Source organism: Neofelis nebulosa, chromosome 15 (assembly GCF_028018385.1).
Source record: "Neofelis nebulosa isolate mNeoNeb1 chromosome 15, mNeoNeb1.pri, whole genome shotgun sequence".
NCBI classification, from domain to species: Eukaryota; Metazoa; Chordata; class Mammalia; order Carnivora; family Felidae; genus Neofelis; species Neofelis nebulosa.
The window spans coordinates 62,450,636-62,472,520 of NC_080796.1; the positions used below are offsets into that span (position 1 = coordinate 62,450,636).

At 43.7% G+C, this 21,885-nt stretch overlaps 1 long non-coding RNA gene across 1 annotated transcript; it reads right to left on the reverse strand.

The window, feature by feature from the left end:
- Nucleotides 1–267: 267 nt before the first annotated feature.
- LOC131496122 (uncharacterized) lies at nucleotides 268–7,313 on the reverse strand. The gene is made up of 2 exons (XR_009254326.1): nucleotides 6,218–7,313; nucleotides 268–576 (listed from the first exon to the last, which is right to left on the reverse strand). It is a non-coding gene; the product is annotated as an uncharacterized LOC131496122 (long non-coding RNA).
- Nucleotides 7,314–21,885: the final 14,572 nt, after the last annotated feature.

Sequence of the window (21,885 nt, forward strand, 5' to 3'; positions counted from 1 at the left end):
AGAAAATTTCAAACTTTTTGAGAGCTTTAAGGGATGGTAAAAATTAATGAAAAAGCATATTGCACTCCTCTATGGATGCCAGCAGGCCAGGTCTGAGGTCCCACAGAGGTCCTGCCGGACTAGCCAAGAGGGTCCTTGGCTGTGTGCAGGATGGAAATCAAAGGCGAGCCAGCAAGAGGTTAAAGAGGAGTTTATTGAAGGTATAGAGACAGTGCAGGGACAGCCAGAGTGTCTGGGAGACTCGGAAAGTAAAGAACGGAGTCTTGGTTTTGCTTGGGGTCTCGGGTTTTTATTGATGTTTGTGGCCTGATACACGTGTCCTCTTGGGCATCCAGGAACTGGTCAGAATAAGGACAGGGTCCAGGTGTCCATCATAAGTCACTTATTCCCCGGACCCAGGGGATCTTGGCGTCAAGATGTCTAGCACCAGTGGTCTGGAATATGCACGTGATGGCTTTGCCTGGTCATTCCTCAGATGTTATCTGTTGTGCTGGAAGCCTCCAGACAAATCATTAACTCTTCGTCCCTTACAAGGAGGACATACATTAAAGCATGTGTAGGGCTGTGGTGCAGGTCCTAGAGAGAATAGAAGCAGGAAGGGAGCAAAAAGCAGGTTTTTGGTTTCCATGTCTCATATGGAATAACTTAATATAGCAAAAGTGTTGGCTTTTCCAAATTGATTAACAGTTTATTCATTCTGATCAAACTTGTATTAGAGTTTTGTGAGTTAGCAAAATAAGTCTTAAGTTCACGTGGCAGAATCAATTCATGAAAACAGCTAAGGTAATGTTGAACATTCACGATAATGAAGGCTTTAGATTTTAAAATATAAAAATAAAAGTATTCATGCAATGAGATGTCTGTAAAAATATAGATGGACCAACATTTTATGTAACAATTCAATAAATGACAAAGGGTAATGAAAAAAAATCGAGAGACTAACAGAATAGTCAACAAGTGGTGTTAGGATATTTTCTATTTGGAGAAAAGTTAATTTGATAGCAATCGTGCATCTTATATTAAGATAAATTCTGATGTACTAACAATTAGGTGTCAAATAAGGAAAACATAAAAATAGGTGACTATTAATGTTAAGTTTCGGGGTGAAGATGAATTCCCAAGCATAAAAGAAGTAAAACAAATAAGGCAAGAAAACATGAATAGATCTGACTCTATAAAAATGCATGGCGATTCCATGTCAAACAAACAATATAAAATTAAAAGGAAAAGTGGGAGTTCCGATGCTGGGACAGCAGCCTGAGCCCTGCGGACCCACTCTCCAGTGAAATAAGTGTAACTGGAGAAAATGATACGTATTAAAAAAAAAAAAAAAAAAACCCAACCATTTAAAGTCTCTGGCAATTGGCCTAAAAACATAGGGCAAATGAGGAAATGTTTATTCAAGAAAATCTAATCTCGGTAAGAACGGTGAGAGTCTGTGGTGGTTGAGCCCTGACCTGCTCTGTCTCCCCTTTCCCAGCTCACCTTGCTGGAGGCTTCACTCCGGGCAGAGGAGCCAAAAATACATGACTCCCACTCAGTGCTCAACCCAGAAGCATGGTACCTTACCAAGAAGAGTAGCAAGTTGCTAGCATTTCTCATTCCCTTCAACCCGAGGTGAAGGTGTGAAATTTGCGGTAAATATACCAGGAATTTAGGCCGGGAGTTGTCTTCCTCTACCCAGCCCCTCTCACCGGATTGAGTCTGTAACTCAGACGTGGCACGTGGGGAACACTGGGGCCCCAACAACCCTCCGCCAAGCTCCCTTGGAATTGCCAGGGTCCACGGCAGGGGAGAGGGTTATCAAGACCAGAGGCTAGCTTTCGACCCAGTGCCCAGAACAATGGCTCAGAAATTTCGCCAGAAGAGGCAGTGCACAGAGATCTCTGAAGCTTTTCCCCAAAGGAATTGGGGGGCATTTTATTTAAAACAGTGTTGGAAAGTTCAAGACTATAGGCACTCTTAATGAAGAGCCGTGCGCAAAACCATAGGTCAGTTAGTTCCTCAGAGAATCAGGGAGGGAGGCAGCAGAGCAGAGCCTTCGTGGGCTCAGATGAAATCTCAAAGACTGGCAGCAAAGCTTCCCTTACTCAAACAGAGTGATCAGACAGCAATTAGCAAGGCCTAAGGGCTGGTCTCCTTTAGGCCTCCTTTAGGAGACAGCTAAACAAAGGGATCAGGGGAAGAGACAGGCCCTGGCTCCAACTAGTTGGGTGGCCCCCAAACACTCCCACCGTGAATTTGATCTGAAGTCTTATTGATTGGTAATCTCTCCAGACTCTTCACAAAAACCAATGCAAATTCTCTCTGGAAGTGTGCACCTTTTCCCTAGACCCCAGTAGAGTCTCAGAAGTAATTTTTCAAAGAAATTGGTCATCTCGCAATCAAAAATGACTAAGCACACCTAGTGCTCAGATCTGGGTTTGTAAATTTGTTTCTTTTTGAAAAGAAACAGGAATTAGTGGGGGAAGGGGGGCGGATAGCTGGTCCCAGGCCTGGAGCAAAGAAAGTAAACATTGGTCTGAAACATCTTTTTGTGTGAGAAAGATGAAAAGGTCACTGAAGCCAGCCTAAAGGGGCTTCTACCAATTAAATCAGGAAAAATTTGGGCGTCAAAATTGCCCACAATAGTGAACTATAATACACTGAATATGATAACCAGGCATCCATGGTGATACTGAAAAATACAAATAAAGAAAGTGAAGAAGTGAAAGGAACAGCTTTGAATCCAAATGACAGCCCTGCCTTAGTTTAAAGCTAGGTTCTCTTTTCTGCTTATTATGGATCTTTGATAAGAAATACAATTGCTGAGAAGTCTGTTTTGCTTGCTGTTTGCTATGAGCATTGTGAGACCTTTCCTGATTGTAACCCGCTGTAGAATGGGCTGTAAAACTTCCTAAATGTAGTCTGATATGTAATGGAATGAGTGATTGTATACAAACTAACCGGCATTTCTCGCTTCTGTAAACCTGCTTGCTTAGCACATTCCTCACCTACCCCCTTCCCCCTTTCTTCCTCCCGCCACAAGTAAAAACCTCCCCTGTGCTATTTGTCTCTGTCTATAAAAACGCTATACCAACCCTAATCGTGGCCTCTTGTGTCACCAGCGACGAGTGCGCAGAGGACCAGGTTCGAACCTGCAATAAACGACCCTTGCCGCTTGGCTTTGACTTACGACTCTGGTGGTCTTTTGTGGGAGGTTTTGGAACTTCAGGCATTACAGAAGAATCTTTATTTACTTTTTTGTTCATTTATCTGTATTCTATTAACTGTCGGATAACTAATAAAGAGGAAAGGAGAGAATTCAAAAATCACCGTTTTGCAAGCCTGGCAAGAATAACTGATTTTGGCAACAATCATCAATAGATACTAAAGCTGTTGAGTGAAAGTTTGTTGGGTAGTCAGGTACTTAGTCTCAGAGCATCTTCCCACAGGTTATTTATTAGTGAGAATGTTATAAAAGATACCTTCAGACCGGAGAGATTTGGCAAACACCGCCTTAACACCGGCAAACACCGGTGAGCAGAGTTAACATTGCTAAAAATGGGACCCATTGAAATCATGTGCCTCCTGATGAAGGACAGAGATCTCTTATGTCATACTCCTGCCGAAAATGCATAACTTGAAACCAACCAAGGGGAAACAACCAGACAAAGGCAAATTGAGGGACATTCAACAACACAATTAGACTGTGGTCTCCCGTGAATTCTGCTTCCTTCTCATCTCCCCCGTTCAATAAATCATCTTGTTCTGCTGACTTTACCTCCTAAATATCACTAGAATTCATTCACTTCTCTCCCTTCTCTCAGTTACATCATGTCACCTAATTGCTAAAACAGTTGCTGGCCATGTGCCCCTCAAATCCATGCTTCACAGGTTAGCCTGAGTGATGTGTCTACGGTATAAATCCGATCATGCCACTTTCCTGCTAAAAAGGTTTCTGTGGCTTTCAGTGGCTATTAGAATAAAGGCAGACCCTTAAATCTGTTTAACAAAGCCCGCCTCGATTTGGCTCCTGCTTTGCCCTCTAGCTGTATCCCTGCGATACTCCTCGAGCCAACACCACACTCTCTGTTTGCCACTTCCCTTAATTTTCAGGCTGAGATATGTTCTGTTTTGTGCAGGCTTTTGCCCATGTCTAAAATGTTTTCTCTTTCTCTGCTTCCTACCCCAGTGCCCTCTCTTTGAGACTAAGCCCTTTTCATACTTCTGGCCTCGGTAGGATTTATTCTGAGAAGCTTTCCTTTACCGCACCATGGTCAACTCCGCCCCCCTTCCCCCCACATCTTCCGTGTTTCTTCTGTGTGATCTGAAATACCTCACGCTGTTTCAATTTCAGTACTTAGCATATTGCTTTGTAATTTCTTCTATAAAGTCTAACTCCTCTACTTGTCTGTAAACCTCACAGGGCAGGGACTGAACCGATCTCTTTCACTGTTTTATTACCCCGGGCCCCAAACAGTATCCGGAGCATAGAGTTTTGATTGAATGAATGGACAATACGCAGTGGGAGAAGAAGGGGCATTTTACAAAATAGTAGTGAATGTTCTAGATGGCATCGGCTGTGTGATACCAGCTTTAGGGGTTCATATCTCAAGATGATATTTAAAGGCTGAGGAGTAACTTTCCATTAAAAAGATAATACGCGTGTCCAGTTTTTAGTTCTTAAATATCATCTCTCAACAGAAGAAACCAGGATTCCTTGGAGAAGTGGTCGGTTCCAGGTTTGGGACAGGAAAATGTGAGATGAGCTTGGATTATCCTGTGAAGGCTGAATTGGAAGCAAGTGTTAAAAAAAAAAGAAAGAAAGGAAGGAAGAAAAGAAAAGAAAAAGAGAGAGAGAGAGATCATGTCGAAAAGACACAAGGGCTAACTGAAGGTGATCCCATTGGCCAAAGCTAGACCAATATCTGAGCAACAAAATAAATAGTATTAAATTGTAGCCCCCCCCCCCCTGAAGTAAAATAAATACCCACGAACCCACACTGATATAAATTACCTGAATCAATAAACGCATGGGGAAAAGATACCTTACAGAAGACTTCCTACAGAAAACTTTCAATTAGTAAATGCAGAAGAAATGAGGGAAATAGAAATCACTGTTAGGTAAACACTGCAGTAATAATTCTTTCAGGCGACAGCCATCAGTCAATCCTAGAATCAATGGGCAGATGTTTTGGGAGGGACAGGTTCACAATATCTTCCCCAAGACGTTTATTCATTACAAAGGAAAAAGTAGCGACTGTGTAGTTGAGAAACCTGGCCGACACCTTCTCAACCAAAGGATCAAGCTTAACATGACCGGTAAGATAAGTGAACATCCTGTAGGGGAGCTTGGGTGGCTCAGTCGGTTGAGTGTCCAACTCTTGACTTTGGCTCAGGTCATGACCTCATGGTTTGTGAGTTCAAGCCCTGTGTCGGGCTCTGTGCTGACAGTGTGGCATCTGATTGAGATTCTCTCTCTCCCCTCTCTCTCTCTGCCCCTCCCCAACTCTCTCTTTCTCTCTCAAAAATACACATTAAAAAAAAGATATGTGGACCTGATGTACCCCCAGATAGCATGCACTGAAGAGCACAAAACATCACCTGTGTGGTATTTTTGTCAAAAATGCATCATGTCACTCTGACGATGAGAAAATATCAAACTGAAACTGAGGGACATTCTATACAACAAGTTTTCAGAAGTGTCAAGATCATAAAAGACAAGGAAAGCCTAGGGGAGAGACCCAGCCCCAAGGAGACTAAGGAGACAAGACAACTAAATGTAATTCTGTATCTTGTGTTGGGATCTGGAACAGACAAAAAGAATGGGACGCAGAGTTCAAATAAAGCCTGTAGGTAGGTTAATAGTGGAGGGGAAAAAGGGTTGTCCTAGCAACCAGTTTATTGTGGGAGAGAGCAACTATTTGCAAACACATTAAAATTGTAAGAAGCATGAAATGAAACATAATATTCAAGGTGTTGAAATGTCTACCCATTTTTTTCTAAGTTGAAACAAATCCTTCAAGGTGCCTGCCTCTTGCCAAAGTGCTGGGAAGTCTAACAATAATCTTTATTTTTCTCTCCTTTGACCTCTGTTAGAACCCAGGGCTTATGCAGTTCAGGTTCTCCAGTTTGTATGGACCAACTACGGGTCCTTTTGCCCACCACACATTCCTCCCAGAGTGTGTGGATTCCCCAGATTTGGTCAGGTCTGGGGGCTTGGAGTAGTGCTCACCTCGGAGGCTTGGTTAGAATATGCTTGCTGCCGTTGAGTGCAGAAATCCTTCCTCGCCAGCTCCACAGGACTCAGCGACATTGTCATCTGAGGGCCTGCTCGCATCTGGGTCTGTGGGTACAAGTGAGGATGTAAACTGTGCAGCAAGCAAAGGCCTCATCTTCCCCCCTGTTCTCTGGTAAGTCATCTCCTCTTAGGAGAGATCCCCATAGGGCAGGGCCACTTGCCCCCAGCATAGCCTCCAACTTGCCCTCTTAGTAGATCTCTAGCCAGGTTTTGTGTGTGTGTGTGTGTGTGTGTGTGTGTGTGTGCTGGTGGTTGGGAGGATGTGCTGGCTAATTTTATGAGTCAACTTGACCATCTGGTCCTCAGAAGTTTCATTAAACACTGTTCTGGAGTGTCTATGCAGGTGTTTCTGGATGAGATTACATTTGAATTGATAAACTGAAGAAATCAGGTTACCCTCCCTGAGGCGGATGAACCTTATCCAGTCCATGGGAGGCTCTAATCAGGCCTAGAACAGAAGTTGGAGTACGAGAATATTCGCTCTCTCTGTCTGAGTCTCTTGGGAGTTGGGACAGCAGCTTTTTCCTGCACTTGGACTAAAACTTAAACCATGGCTTTCCTGAGTCTCCAGCTTATCAATTACAAAACTTGGGACTTGGCGGCCTCCATAACCATGTGAGCGAATTCCTTACGATACATTCCTTTCTCTACATATACACACATTCTATTGGTCCTGGAGAACCCACACTGATAGGACATGTTTACAGGATGGGTTCTATCCCATTAAATTAAAAAAGTCTATCAAGTACCCGTTGAGGATAAATTCCCAGAGCTCTGGAATACTGAACTATTTTCCTCAGGAAGAAAATAAATTTCAAATTTTAACTTAATTTTAAATTATGAAGTATAATCTAACAGGCACAGAGGAAAGAGAATACAACACAACAAACATCCATTTAAAATGTCTATATTTGCTTTCGTAGAAATTTCCTATTCATCCTTCTGATAACCAGCAAACATTAACCGAACATGAAGTACTTAATTATAATATATTGCTTTGCCCTAACAGCTTTCCTCTCCATGAGCATGTTTTCATCTTATTCTCACATATTAAAAAAAACACATTCACAAAAGAAGTGGATTAAAAAATACTTTGAAGTTATTATACTTGAAAGAACTTTAAAGTCATAAATGGTATTTCTTTTCAAAATAATATTAACTCAGATTTTTCAAATTTACCTTCTCACTAATTAAGGCTGTTTTGTTTTGTTTTGTTTCATTTTGGGTTTTTTTTTTTTTTTGCCAGAATTCAGAGACCGTAGGGGGTTCTTTCTATGACTCACTTCCTGTACCTTAAATGCTCTGAAGAGGTCATTTGAATTTATAATATTTTACTCACAGAGAAAGCAGTGCAGCCGTTTATTCGGGGACTGGTGTCACTGTGCCCACATGTCTCCTGCATTTTTGGAAAGAGGTTGTCCTCTATGAGGAGTAGTTTGAAAGAAAAACACCCTAAGCGGCCCATGACTAAGACTGAGCACATTTCAAACTTTTTCCCCTAAATGAACAAGTCAAGTCAGTTTACTCACCCAAATAGGATCAACTCTACCCAACCAAACCCTCATTCTGATATTTTGAAGTTGATTGGCCAATGATGTGACAAAGATGACTGGCTCCACTTAAGATGATTAATGTGTGTGGGTCCCAGCACAGCCATGGCCCTGCTGTTCCCGTCCCTCCGATGCAGCAGGGGAAGCCTTGGGCAGAAGCAGTCAATGCTCCTCAGAGAATTCTCTCGGTGACACCAAGTCCAGAAAGAGCCCCTTTCTTTGAGATTGATGAAAATAAGAGTGATTTCCTGAACCCACACTACTTGGCAGTGTGTTTGCTGGAGCGAAACCATAATTATAAGTCAGATCCATTCCCTTTGATGTCCCAAACCAGGGTGGCTGGAAAGGTTACCGTAGAGGTGACTAACTTCTCTGGGTCTTGTCACCCTTCGGTGGTAAAAGAAGGGCAGGAGATTTCCCATGTTCTGTTCACATTCTTTCCTCCTCACTGGGTTCCTGTATAAAGCCCACATGAGACTTCTGTGATGGTCGGGCTAAGCGATGGTGCTCAGCTGTTTGGTCAAACGCCAGTCTAGATGTTGCTGTGGAGGTATTTTGTAGATATGATGAACATTTACAGTCAGTTGACCTTAAACAAAAAGAGTGTGCTCTATAATGGAGTTGGCCTCATCCAATCAGATGGAGGCTGTAAAAGCAAAGGCAGGTTTCCATGAGGAAAAAAAAAAATTCTGCCTCAACACTGTAAGATAAAATCTTGCCTACATTTCCAGCTTTCTGTCTGCCCTTGTGGATTTCAGATTTCCCAGCCCACGTAAACACGTAAGCCAATTCCTTAAAATAAGTCCTTTTCCTTAACATAAGTATCTATTTATGGATAGATGGATAGATGGATAGATAGATAGATAGATGGATGGATAGATAGATAAATAGATAGATAATAGATAGATAGATGACAGATAGATGACAGATAGATAGATGAAAGACATGTGTATATATACCATTTCTCCATCTCTCTCTCTCTCCTCCTCCCCCCCACCCCCCCCCCCCCCCCGCCATCTCCTGTTGGTTCTGTTTCTCTGGAGAAGGCCATCTGATGTAATTCATTGAAGGCTTTTTTTCCCCCCATTGTCTTTCTCTTCTTCTTTCTCCTCCTCCTCTTCCTCCTGCTGCTTCTTCTGGAGGTTGTGGTCACCATTTACAGCTCAGAGCCCCACCAAGGAACATGACTGCTCACAACCATGCCCACAATACCCCAGGAGCCAGCACCAAGGAGATGGAAGACAGGAGACTTGTCTCCTGGAACACCAGCAGTTCCCCACTTGCAGGACCTCAAGGTGCTCCCTGGGCCCCTGTCCGACCTGAGGGCCCTGAGCACCAGCGGGGCCGTGAGGAGGCTACATCCAGGGTAGCACTGGGCTCCCTTCGCCCCTCCCAGAGGACTACCTCAGCTCCCCCACCCCACCCTGGTACTTTTCCTTGTGGAGTTTTACTTCTTTAAAATTTTAAAAAGAGTCACCACTTTTCAAAATGTCTAAGTAAATTGCTTTGGTCTCAAGAAAACTTTGTGGAGCCAAATAATGAATTCTTGAAAAGAAGAGATTATATGGAAATGTGTTCAGAACTCTGTTGTGTTAGCAAGAAAGAGATGTCAACACTATGCTTGATAGTCCATTTTTCTTGGTTGTTCTTCTGGTCTTAGTTACAATACAATGGAAATTATTCACACAAATGTGTAACCTCCTTGTTTGCAGTTTTTGAATGTGTTACTTTTCCCCAGCATTTTTTCCCCCAATTAGGCTAATTTTGAAGAGTACAGTTGAATGTGGGAATAGACATGTTAATCTGGAAGTGTTTATTATAAACGCACGTTGGTACAGCAAATGGCCCCCATTCAAGGAGCAAGTACTGTCTGTATCACTTTTGCCTCTCTTGATGTTCTGTTTGAAACAGAATGGAGTGCTTATTGAAAGCACAAATTCAGTCCACTAGCATTTCCATGGTGCCTTTGAGCCAGCTTTGTACAAGATACAGATAGGCTTACAAACGAGGAAGCCGTTCATCTGGTATCAACTTAAATATCAGGCTGGTTCTTTTGTCCATTCATCACTAAACAATCAGTTTCAGGGATTTTCTTCTGAGACATTTGTTGGACTGCGCTGATTGCATCGGTGTCATATAGACCCAGTTTAGTTTCCTAAAAATCATCGTGTCAGGACAGCCAAGCATATTTGCTGATGATGAATTTTAGACATTTCTGTGTCTTAAAAAAACATAACCCAAACACCCCCCTCCCCATTCCCAACAGCCTAACAATAAGTAAGTTAGCGTGTGATGCCTATGACTTCAACTTAAAAAATTTACGGTGCCTCTATTTATTCTTGTCAATTTTAAGAGCTAATGCAACTTCTTGAAAAATCGTTTAAAGGCAATGCGGTAAAACATGGGTATGTCTCATGGCCGAAATGTGAGATTTGCTCATATACAAAATCAAAACGGATCATAAAACAGCCACTGAAGTCTTTTGCCAATTGTCTGTAAAAGGAGACCCCCAATGACCTACAGCAGGAATATAGATGCAAAGTTGTACTTTCCTTCATGCCCTAGGGAGGTTTTTGGCTTTAAGATTTTGTCTCTTTGCTGCCAAATGCTAAAGCCAAGTGCATTGCTAAAGCTTTAGACACATTTTCATCAATAAAATTTCTTATAAAACAGATCCTGCAAATGCTGAACTTATCTGCCAAAGAGCCAATTAATTATTTTACATCCTTGTTGAACAATGAAATAATTTATGATGGGTAAAGGTTTTACCATCACAAATTAGTGCTCTGGAAACCACAAGGCCCAGCTCTCAATTAGCAGGAGGCATCACAATTAGGGATGAAAAGAAGTAATGCTGTGTGTTGGAAATTCTCCCTGTAGAGAAATAAAACTCCCGAGGAACAATGACCCAACTAATTTGAGAGAGTTGGGTTTTTAGAAAAGCAGAGATCTGTGTTAAAGGAAAAAGTTCAAACGCTGCTCAGATGCCTAGACCTCTGCCTTTCCCCTCCCCGATGGCTCTTTCTTTTCATAAATTGCAGCTATTAAATTTGGACCTATCTTGCCCACCACACATTAATGTTTTAGTCCCAAGTCAGACAGTCAGTAAGTTCACTCCATCACTGACAGTCACAATTTTCTGCATTGGGTCAATAAGGGATGGTGCCTCCAATTCTCTGAATTTTCCAGAGAAGAGGAAAATCTGAGCAGAAATAGCACTCACACAGTTACCTTTTTTGTCATTTTTTGGCTGGATCTGGCATACAAGAAAAGGCTCTATAGGAGAGCATGTTTCAGATTTCAGATGGCTGATTTGGATCTTAATGCAAGCCATTTGTAGATGATAGCGTCAAACTGAATGGACTAGGTAACCGCCATATTTGCTTAACTAATCAGGGTGAAATCAACATCCTGCAGGCATATGTAAGAAGTAGGCAGTTGGAGCATGGGACAAGGAATTATCTTTCAGGTTACAGTCCAGAGAAGACGGAGGCTGGAATAATCTTCATTCGTGGCCGAAATTCTTGAACCTTCTGGAATCTTTAGATGTTTTAGCAGAAAGTGGTGAGGAGAAAATGCACCTTTTGAATCCATTTCAAATGATATAATTGAATGAAGATTGACATTGGGAAGCTTGACTTGTCTTCTTGAGAGTCTCGGTATCCCCGATATTGTCTGTAGGTGTATTTACTTCCAAAACTTAACAGCTTCCAGGAAGTGGACTTGGCCCCCTAGAAAACACCCTCTCTCAGCTGGCTTTGCGTGAACAGAAATCCCCTGAGTTGTGGATTTTGACCTTGGAGTCATAGGGGCGGCTCCTGTTGGAATTCCTGGAAGCCACATATTTACATCAGAGAAAAAAATTTGGCTTAGCCTTTTCCTCTTTAGCCAGTCCAGGATGAAATCCCATCCTTTCAGAAACTTGTAAGTGAAAAATGTTGGCAGGTCTTAGTATATGTGTTCAACACTTGTACCTTCTCCTATCCCATGTGAATGAATGTTCAGCTCTGGTCTCGGGCATGTTTTCTGTCTCTGTGTTGTTAGCCAAAGCAGAGTCAGCCATGCTATTTCTTCACAACGGGCCGTGACAAAGGCCCCCCAAAGGAATTTCAGTATAGGTTTCGCTTTGGTACCAACTCATCATCTGTGACATCCTCACGTTAAGGTGGTTTAGGATCTAAAAGAAATTTGTATGAGCAAATGAGATGAATTAGGTGTGATACAACTTTCTTCCTTGAAGAAAAGTTTTTGTTTGATTAGTACAGTAACTGATGGTTCCCTTCATGGTATACCCCTTTAATGTTTAAGTGTTATGATTCCAACTCCTCCGAATCTGATTTCCAGAAAAGTCTTCAGGAATACATCTATGATGGATCAATTACTAGTAAGCATTCTTTATGGAGACAGCCATAAAGGGCTTGAAACAAGTCGTTCCTAAAAATATGATTGAAATTCAAATGTCTGACAGACAAAACCAAACAAAACAATAACTGACATATTATTAGTAGGTTGTGTTCCCAGGGAAATAAAAACATTATGAAATCACTGGTGTGCTTTAAGCACTACCTCCCTAGGCACAGGCCGTCTCTAGGTTGATGAGAAACTTTTCTGGTGGGAAGGGGCTTCTCTACACAGGTCCTGGTGTTCCTCTGGGTCTGGGAAGTCAATCCAAGCACCCATGAGTCCCCACCCTCACGGAAGAAGTCACGACTGCAAGTTGAACCGTGTTTCGCCTGTACACCCCCGTCTCCCACATTCCGACCACCAGTGAGAAGTTTCAGTGAAGATTTAGCCCTTTGGGGCACAGATGACCTGCTCAAGGAGGGTTTCTAACTACTATTTGTCAGAGGGTGGGGCTTGAGCCAAGAAACTGAAGCAGAGGGGAGGTGGAGGGCATACTCACAAGGGATTGATAACTCCACTTGTGATAAATGAGACCCCTACCTTAAGAGCCCTGCATCCTCAGTGCGCTAGATTTGGTGTTTCCTCTTCAACAAACGCACACGCTGGGTTTTGGTATTCTGTAAGCAGAGGCTAAAAACTAATGTGCTATTAATTATAAAATGCTTTTGTTCCCTAAAAGACCATAACCATCTTTTCTCTCTAAGAGTCAGAGAGAAGGGCAGACTCTCGGGTCTGGTTGCATCCTTTACTGAATTAGGTGACTCTGGGCAAGTCTTTCACTCTCTGTGAGTCTCAGTTTCCTCATCTTTATGATGAGGAAGGTCATGCCTACCTCAATGGATTGTTACGAGATGATGTGTGGGAAAGCACCTAGTCTAATTCCTGGAACATAACACTGCCTAAAAATAAACACTGACTCTGACGAACTTGTGTTACCAACTTGTATTTTAAAAATGGTTTCTTTTGTTCTGTTCAAGATGGTGCATTAACTCTACTCTATTTGCTCTACTCTGTATCTTGTTTGTGTTGTGTGTGTGTGTGTGTGTGTGTGTGTGTGTGTGTGTGTAAGGACGGGGAATAAGAGAAAAGACAAAAATCCAACCATACGTCTTGATATATATTTTTTTTCCTTCTTGGACATTGTTTATTTCCAGTAAGCATCACATCTTTGTTTTTATCCCATCCTGTCCTATAACCATGTATTGGAAAGGCTCTGAGAGATAGGAACACTTCTTTGTGTTTTTTGTTTGTTTGTTTGTTTGAAAAAAAATGTTTAAATGTTTATTTTTGAGAGAGAGAGAGAGCGAAAGATAGAGAGAGAGAGAGAGAGAGAGAGAGAGAATGCAAATGAGGGAGGGGCAGAGAGGCAGAGACATAGAATCCAAAGCAGGTTCCAGGCTCTGAGCTGTCAGCACAGAGCTGTACGTGGGGCTCGAACCCACAAACCGTGAGATCATGACCTGAGCCAAAGTTGGATGCTTAACTAACTGAGCCACCCAGGCATCCCTGTTTTGTTTTGTTTTGTTTTTAATGTTTTTTTAAACAATTTTTTTTTAACGTTTATTTATTTTTGGACAGAGAGAGACAGAGCGTGAACGGGGGAGGGGCAGAGAGAGAGGGAGACACAGAATTGGAAGCAGGCTCCAGGCTCTGAGCCATCAGCCCAGAGCCCGACGCAGGGCTCGAACTCACGAACCGTGAGATCGTGACCTGAGCTGAAGTCGGACGCTCAACCGACTGAGCCACCCAGGCGCCCCTGTTTTTAATGTTTTCAAACATTTATTCATTTTTGAGAGACAGAGAGAGACAGAGCGTGAGTGGGGGAGGGGCAGGGAGAGAGAGGGACACAGAATCTGAAGCAGGTTCCAGGCTCTGAGCTGTCAACACAGCTGAGAGAGAGAGAGAGAGAGAGAGATAAAAAGAGAGAGAGAGAGATAACAAGAGAGAGAGAGAGAGATATCTCTGCACTAACAGTGCAGAGCCAGACAGAGGGCTTGATCTCAGGAACCGTGAGATCATGATGGAGCCCAAATCAATAGTCCGATGCTTAACGTACTGAGCCACCCAGGCTCCCCAGGAATCCTTGTTTTGCAGGAGCCTTTCCCAGTTCAGCCTAAAAAGATACATACCTCCGAGAGATACTCACAGCTGCATGGCTCTACAAGTAGACACTTCCGAGGTAAATGTCTAGGTGGTTAGACCTGACACAGAGTATCCCTCCTCCCGCCCCCCCCCCCCCCCCACCCTCCAGGACCTGGTCAAGGAACAAAAGACATCCAGACACGTCCAACAAGGGGCATAGAAGACAGCTTTTGCTAAGAGTATTAACTAGAGGGTGTGTTTTCCAGGGAAGACATAAGGCAGTGGGAAGGGACTCTGGGCAGAGGGCTTAGGGTGGACGACTAAGCTGAAAAGCAAGGGAGTGCTGCAGTCTGGCATTGGGCACAAGGGTGTTCGTGAGAACGGAGAGGGTCCCTCTGGCACCAGGAACAACGAAGCTCTGACTGGGAACAGCAAACAAGACCTGTGCCATTCAAACTGTGGACACTTCGAGGATGTGAAGGTTACTAGAAGGATCAGAAACCCCTTTCTCAATTGTCATAACACCCTACTTGAATAGAGGGCGATTTATTACAGAACAGTATCATCTCTTTGAGCACCTAGAGTGTCTCCGGGAGTGAGGAGCTGGGGGCTTGTACAAGATCACAGAGAAAGGTGGCGGGATCACTTCCATTTTAAATCAGTCTGGCTCCGTCACACTGGGAAAATGAGATGTTAAGAACTCCTCTCGAGGGGTGCCTGGGTGGCTCAGTTGTTTGGTGACCTACTTTGGCTCACGGTTTGTGAGTTCAAGCCCCGCATCGGGCTCTGTGCTGACAGCTCAGAGCCTGGAGCCTGCTTCCGATTCTGTGTCTCCCCCTCCCTCTACCCCTCCCCTGCTCACGCTCTGTGTCTCTCTGTCTCTCAATAAGAAACGTTAAAAAAATTAAAAAAAAAGAATTCCTCTTGAACTTCCATCACAATTGTTTATAATCAGTATCTTATTGTGATAAATCTACACCTTTCACACAGAGGAGCCTCACGACGTCACGCCACATAAAGATATCTGCAAAAAAACGAAATCATAAGCTTGTAATGAAAAGACATATTATCTTCTGGGACTGGCTACTCTGGAATCTTCTCTTTCCTGGGAATTAATTGTAAGCTGCACCAGGTAGGAAGTTTCATACGTTTTGCTCAGTAAATTGATCCAGTGCCTAGAATAGAACCTGGAATATAGATGCTGAGGAAATATTTGTTGAATTATTAATAAGGTCTTGGTCATTAGCAGGCTAGGGGAGAATTAAAAAAAGACACATTTTTGACAGAAGGCAAATTTAGGTTAGGGAAAAAAATCTGAAATGTAATTGGGTTTTTCTTTTTAATCATCTTTATTCGGGTAGAATTTAGGTAGAATAAAATGCAGCCCTCTAAACTGAACAGTTTGATGCGTATTGATGCTTACGCCCGACTGTAACCACCAACCCAATCAGGATATTGAGTATTTTCATGTCTTCACAAAGTTTCCTCTTGCGTTAACACCGAGGGTCCCTGTCCCGAAGCAACCATCAATCCTATTTAGATCCTAATTTAAGATTAGATTTTCCTCTTCTAGAACTTTGTATACGTGGAATCCCAGAGCATATACTCTTTTATGTCTGACTTTTTCACAGCATAGTATTTTTGAGCTTCGTCTCTGTTGTGGCAGGTATCAATAATCCATTTCTTTTCCATGCGGCGTAGAATTCCATTGTCGGAATATACCGCAATTTGTGGTCTCCACTTGCTTCTTGGACATTTGGTTTCTCTCCAGTTTTTATTTGTATCAAAACAAACATGTGAACACTCACGTCCACGTTCTTGGCTGAAACATTAGTTTGTGTGCTAAGACTACTTCACGGGAAACCAGAGGCCAGAGTCAGGCGTGAGACTCCTTGACATCACATGTGTGTGTGCAGGCTGACAAATTTGAAATCTGGCATTTTTCTCCTTCCTCCTTCTCTTCGCAGTCAGGTTTCCCTGACATGAGTAATGTGTGCAGCTGGCAAAGAACAAGTTAAAAAGTTGCCAATTTGAGCTCAGCCCTTGTTCGCATGGACCAACGTCCAGCCAGACTTTTTACCTATTTAGTCTACCTGCACATCCATTCACTGTGCTCTGACAACCAGTAAGTGCAGGCTACGGCCACTGTACCTTTGCACCCACCGACTGCTCACTGGCCTTTTCCTGCTCTCAGTCTTGAGCCTCCTTCGTCTCTGGCTCCTGATCGGTCCTATTCCCAGCCAAACCCTTCTCTTTGGACTCCAGTCCAAGGTGTTCCCAAATGGTGATGGATTAGAGTCACCCCATGGTCTTAGCTTTTCAAATGTTATGAAGCTTATTAAAAATGTCGGTTTCTCGGCTTTGGCCACCAATTCCGAATCACACTCGGTCCGAGAGGGACCCCCAACAATTTGAATTTTAGTAAGCACCCCAGCACCTGGAAAACACTTGGAGGAGTACGCGGGATAGCCCGCTCTGGCTCCCACTCTGGGGGCCTCACGGTCTGGGGGTGGCTGCCTTTACTGGCCCCCAAGTCGGCTCTGCCTTGTGCCCTGGAAAGGGACGTTACTCATTGAGAGTTTAACTAATGTGGTTTATGGCTATTTGAAGTGATCCCTGCCCTCTGGGGAAAAATAATCAGAGGATTATAGAGAATTATCTCCCCCAAAGGCTATGAGGACATAGCCCATTATCCATGTTAGGTGGCAGTCTGGTGGATTATGTGACACTTCATCTTTGCTACTCTCTGACTCAGAATATTCAGAATGTAAAGTTTTAACTCAGAAACACCTGCCATTGATTGTCTCAACTATTCCTGGGCAATCTGGAAAACCCTTTCTCATCTGATACACACAGTCGCCTCAATATCTTAAGCTATTATTCAGAACATTTCTATTCTTCATTTTATAGTTAGGACTGTAAGGCAAGCCAAGAAGACATTTTTGTATTCCCCGGTCTCCTCCCTACCAGTGCTGGAGGAATGTCAACATGAAAGAACAAGGGATATTATTTAGGGTGGCCTGAGGGGTAATAAGCAGGATTAATGGGATGAAATTGAGCAAAGGAAAATTTAAAGTGAACATCAGGAACATTTTCCGAAGATTGAGATCAATGATCCTGTGGAATTAAGATCCCAGGGGAGCTTGTGGGAGCCCTATTACTTGAATCGGTTTAAACGAGACTGGACCAAATATTTGAATATAATCCCACCTTGGCAGAGAGTAAACCTGCAATGGCTGCAAGATGGAAAAAATGACCTAATAGGTCTTTTCCATCCCTGACTTCCATGAGTCATGCAATGTATGCTGTTGTGTGTCACACAGACGGCCAGACCCGGGTCATTCGCTATACATTTCAGCCACAAAATCCTCAGATTCTGACTGTGCCCCAGCTGAACGGCTACCTCAGCGGAGGCTGGGGGCTCCTTTGGGGTTTCTGGTTAGTTTATAATCAATTAAATATCAAAAATGAAGGCAGAAATCAGTCACAGGAGCGGAGGGTGGTGAGTAATTGGGTTCTTTCCCTTGCCCTCTGGGAGGCTCACCCTCAACTCTTTGCAGACAGACAGAAATCTTTCCACTGCCCTTGCTGTCTGTGCTGCCTCCTTTCAGGCTCGGCTGGGCCCCGCCTCCTGCCGCTGCTGCAGGCTGGCTGTGGCCTTCCAGAAGCAGTCACTCCCCGCCAGGGGCCTCAGTGGGTGTGAGCCCCCTCCTCGCTTACCCTTGCCAGGGACCCTGATACAAGTCCCAGAGCTAAAACATTATTGTCATTATTAGCAGCTGCCTTTCTTCACATACAACCTTAGTAGAACCCTAAAACTGATAAAAGCAGAACTTCTTTGGTTTCAACAAGGTTGTGTGTGTGGGCGGGGGGGGGGGGGGGCAAGACCCTCCAAGAACTTTCCTTCTGGCCCCTGCCCTGCCTCATCCCTCTTTCCTGAGCCTACAGAGAGGAATGCATAGAGGCCACTCTCCGGCACAGATTCAAAACCACTTCTCTGGGTCCTTCCATGTGCTTTCTTGCCGTTTTATAGTCCATTGAATCCACGAAAGGCAGATGAAACCATTGCCTTGCAGAGCTGGGGGGGGGGCGGGGAGGGGGACTGGGGTGGGGAGGGGGACAAGGCATCTGCTCTCGGTCTTCCTGATGGATCCTCTCCTCCCCTTCTCCCCAGGCCCCAATCTCCCAAGCTGCTGAGGGCAACTGGAGAAGACGGCAGGGAAGGAAGGACCCTTGGCCAAGGAGGACTCATGTGTCATATTGGTTACGCCAGCCCTCACCCACTGTTTTCTCTGCCCTGGTGGAGAAATGCCAGAGTCACCTGCTTCCGCTTCTGCCTTTTCCTCTCTTGCATGCTGCTCTTTGAACTTCAAGTCTGCCCTAAATAAATATGGCAGCCCTGGTTCCGCTAGGCTGGCGAGGAAGCCTGGAGGAACACGTGCCAAGACCAGCCCCAGCCCTGCAGCCTTAGGATGCTCCCGTGGCGTCCACTGCTTCCCCCAGGGAGGTGTTAGATCAATCTCTTCAACTGCAACCGGCTTCTGTGTGTCAATCTTTCATCTCATGTTTTTTGTTGTCGTTGTTTTGTTTCTTTTTTTTTTTTTTTAAGCATCCTTAGCTAAATCCTAAGTCTTTTGGCTAGTAGGGGAAGAAATAAATGGATTTGAACCCAAGCCTATCTGATAACCTAACTTCCTGCATTGCACTTGCTCTCACTTAATTAGAGGCATGCATGGCAGTGGGAGTTCTCAATTCTGTGTTTCTCTGTAGGGTTCTTTGGTAAAGCTGGGTAAAGGACCTTGAAGGGCTCATTTTTATTTCCCACCTTCTTCCTTTGGCATTTCTTCATTGGTGTTCACACTCCAAGCATGCTGAGTGGAAAGGGAGGGGTTCGAAGGGTAAGTTTCCAGAAACTTTGAGGGCCGCTGGTTAGCCTTTTTTCTTTTTATTGACCCTCCCATTTGCCAGAGCTAAGTGCTGCCCTTAACTAGAACCTACTTTACTTATTCTGCTTCCTTCAGTAATTAATTTCCTACATTCAAAAGAAGGAAGTTTTGAGGTACCTGGATGGCTCAGTCAATTAAGTGTCTGACTTTGGCTCAGGTCATGATCTCACGGTTTGGGAGTTCAAGCCTGCATCGGGCTCTGTGCTGACAGCTCAGAACCTGGGTCCTGCTTCGGATTGTGTATCTTCCCCTCCTTCTGTCCCTCCCCTGTTCACACTCTGTCTCTCTGTCTGTCTCTCTCTCCAAAATAAATAAACATTAAAAAAAAAGAAAAAAGAAAAAATCAAACAAAAGAAGGAACTTTTGAATTAGGAGCAAGTTAGAAAGCCAGTCAGCAAAGCTGGAAGTCACTGAAGGCCAACTGGATGGGGGCATCAGCATCCTAGACTTGGAGCCAGGGGACCAGAGAGCCTTCAGGTCCCCACTCTCCTAGCCCACCCCTCTTCTTGAGTGAGAAAAAGAGAAATCTAAAGAGCCACACAGCTTAGAGAATTAGGAGTGAATTATGGATTGAACGTCCACACTTTTTTGCTTGCTCCATATCACTCAGAGAAAAGTGGGGCAAAGGGTTAGGGTCCAGGCTTGAGCAAAACATGGCAACTCTTAGAGAAAAGGTTTGTACAGAAATTTCCTCAGGGGGCAATCTTTTATGAGCCAGTCCTCCAAGGGCCTTGTGCGAACACATCAGAGATGCATGGATTACAAACATTTAAAATCCATATGGGCTGAAGAATGAAGACAGGGGAAAGATTTTGGCAAACGCATTTGCTTTTTTAATATATGTGTGTGTGTCTATATATGTATATATATTATCAAATTTAAAACATTTGAAAAGCAATCCCAGGCGTTTCAGCCTAAACCACAGAGTGGTTCATCCATCCCCACTAATAAGTTCCAATCCTTCTGTTGTGTGGTCTTTCCATTCCGTGGGTTAGGACCCCACTAAGTCTGTTATACTTCAACCTGAATCCTGCCTGTTTTATACATTTTTAAGATAGGTACAGAGAGACTAAATCTCACTCCCCCTTACAGGAACCCAACTCCCGGGAGTCCGCATTTAGCCAAATAGCTTCATTGTATTATAAAGTGTTTTAAGTCCACTTATAAATGAATTGGGCTATACCAGGGCTTTTGTAATGCACATCATGAAAAATGAACAGTCAGCTTAAAATAGATTTGCTTTCGCTGCCAAGTGCATTATGTGAAAAATGTCCTCCATCTGGCAGGACAGGCCATGTGGTCGTGTGGATGGATCTCAGATAAGGGAGCAGTCCTTTGTGCAAAAAGGACACCGCTCAGACTCTGATCTCTATCATGATGCATACCACGATGCACCTCGAAGCCCATGAGGTAACAAATCATCTCCTCTTCCTGACACACACAAACTTCCTTTCCTCCAAACAATGGCACCGACACTCCTGGGACTGAAGTTCATTACACTTGGTCTCTCTCTCTCTCTCTCTCTCTCTCTCTCAGTTTTCAATGTACCAGCCTGCAGATCAGGACCTATAGGGGATCAGCCTAAACCCCACAGCCCAGCATCCATCGTTTCTCAAGAGTTGGCACTTCCTGGAGCTTTGGACTGTTTCTTTGTTCCAGCAAAGCTGATCTCACAACAAGCTCCTTGAGATTCTTTAATTTTTGCCCTTGTAATTTTGGCCATTGTCTCTCCAACCGGACATGCCCTGCATTCTTCCCCATGAACACATATCCATCACTTCCTTCGAGGTCTATAGCCATGTCCCCATCCCTAACCCCATCCCAAAGTGAGAATCCTATTCCGTGAATAGAAGTATGCCCCATGTCCTCAAGATTTTCGCCCTTCAGGCTTTCCTCTTTCCTTTCTTCATATTTAACCAACACCTACCAGTGGGAGCCGTTGGCAACGTAAACCAAATAGAACATGGCTGCTAATCTGAGTCCTTCAGCCTAGTGATGGATAGTCTTAGTTTCCTTCTAGGAACACATGCTAGAAATATCTAGGTATCTATCTTGATTATTATTCCTTAAAGGAATTTACTTTTATTTTGAACTCACAAAATACTTGCTGGCAATGTGGACTCTGCCTGGGATTCTCTTTCTCTCCCTTTCCAACCCCTTCCCCCAACTCGTACTTTCTCTCTCTCTCTCTCTCTCTCTCTCTCTCAAAATAAATAAACTTTTTTTTTTTGAATAGTGATAAAAGCATTTCCCTGAGCCTTTTGTCAAATGATTAGTTGAAATTGATTTTGTATCTGGAATTCTCCTAAACTGATTACTATCATTAGGAAAATGTGAATCAATTTTCAGCTAAAACTTAGAACTCCAGGACTTTCTAATTACCTCTCATAGAGGCCGTGGTAAACTTGGAAGGAATGGTGGGCAGATGGGCGAACTTTAGGGAAGGGCTTTACTAGCTCAGTACCCAGAGAAGGTCAGAAATGGACAACTTTCTAAGGCCTGGGGAAAACTCAACTAGGGGACTGAGGTAAGAAGGACCATATCAGGCCCCTACACAAAAGGGCAAGTTCGAAATGGGGGAAAGTGAATGGGGCAAGGTGGTAAACATCAAAGGTAAGTT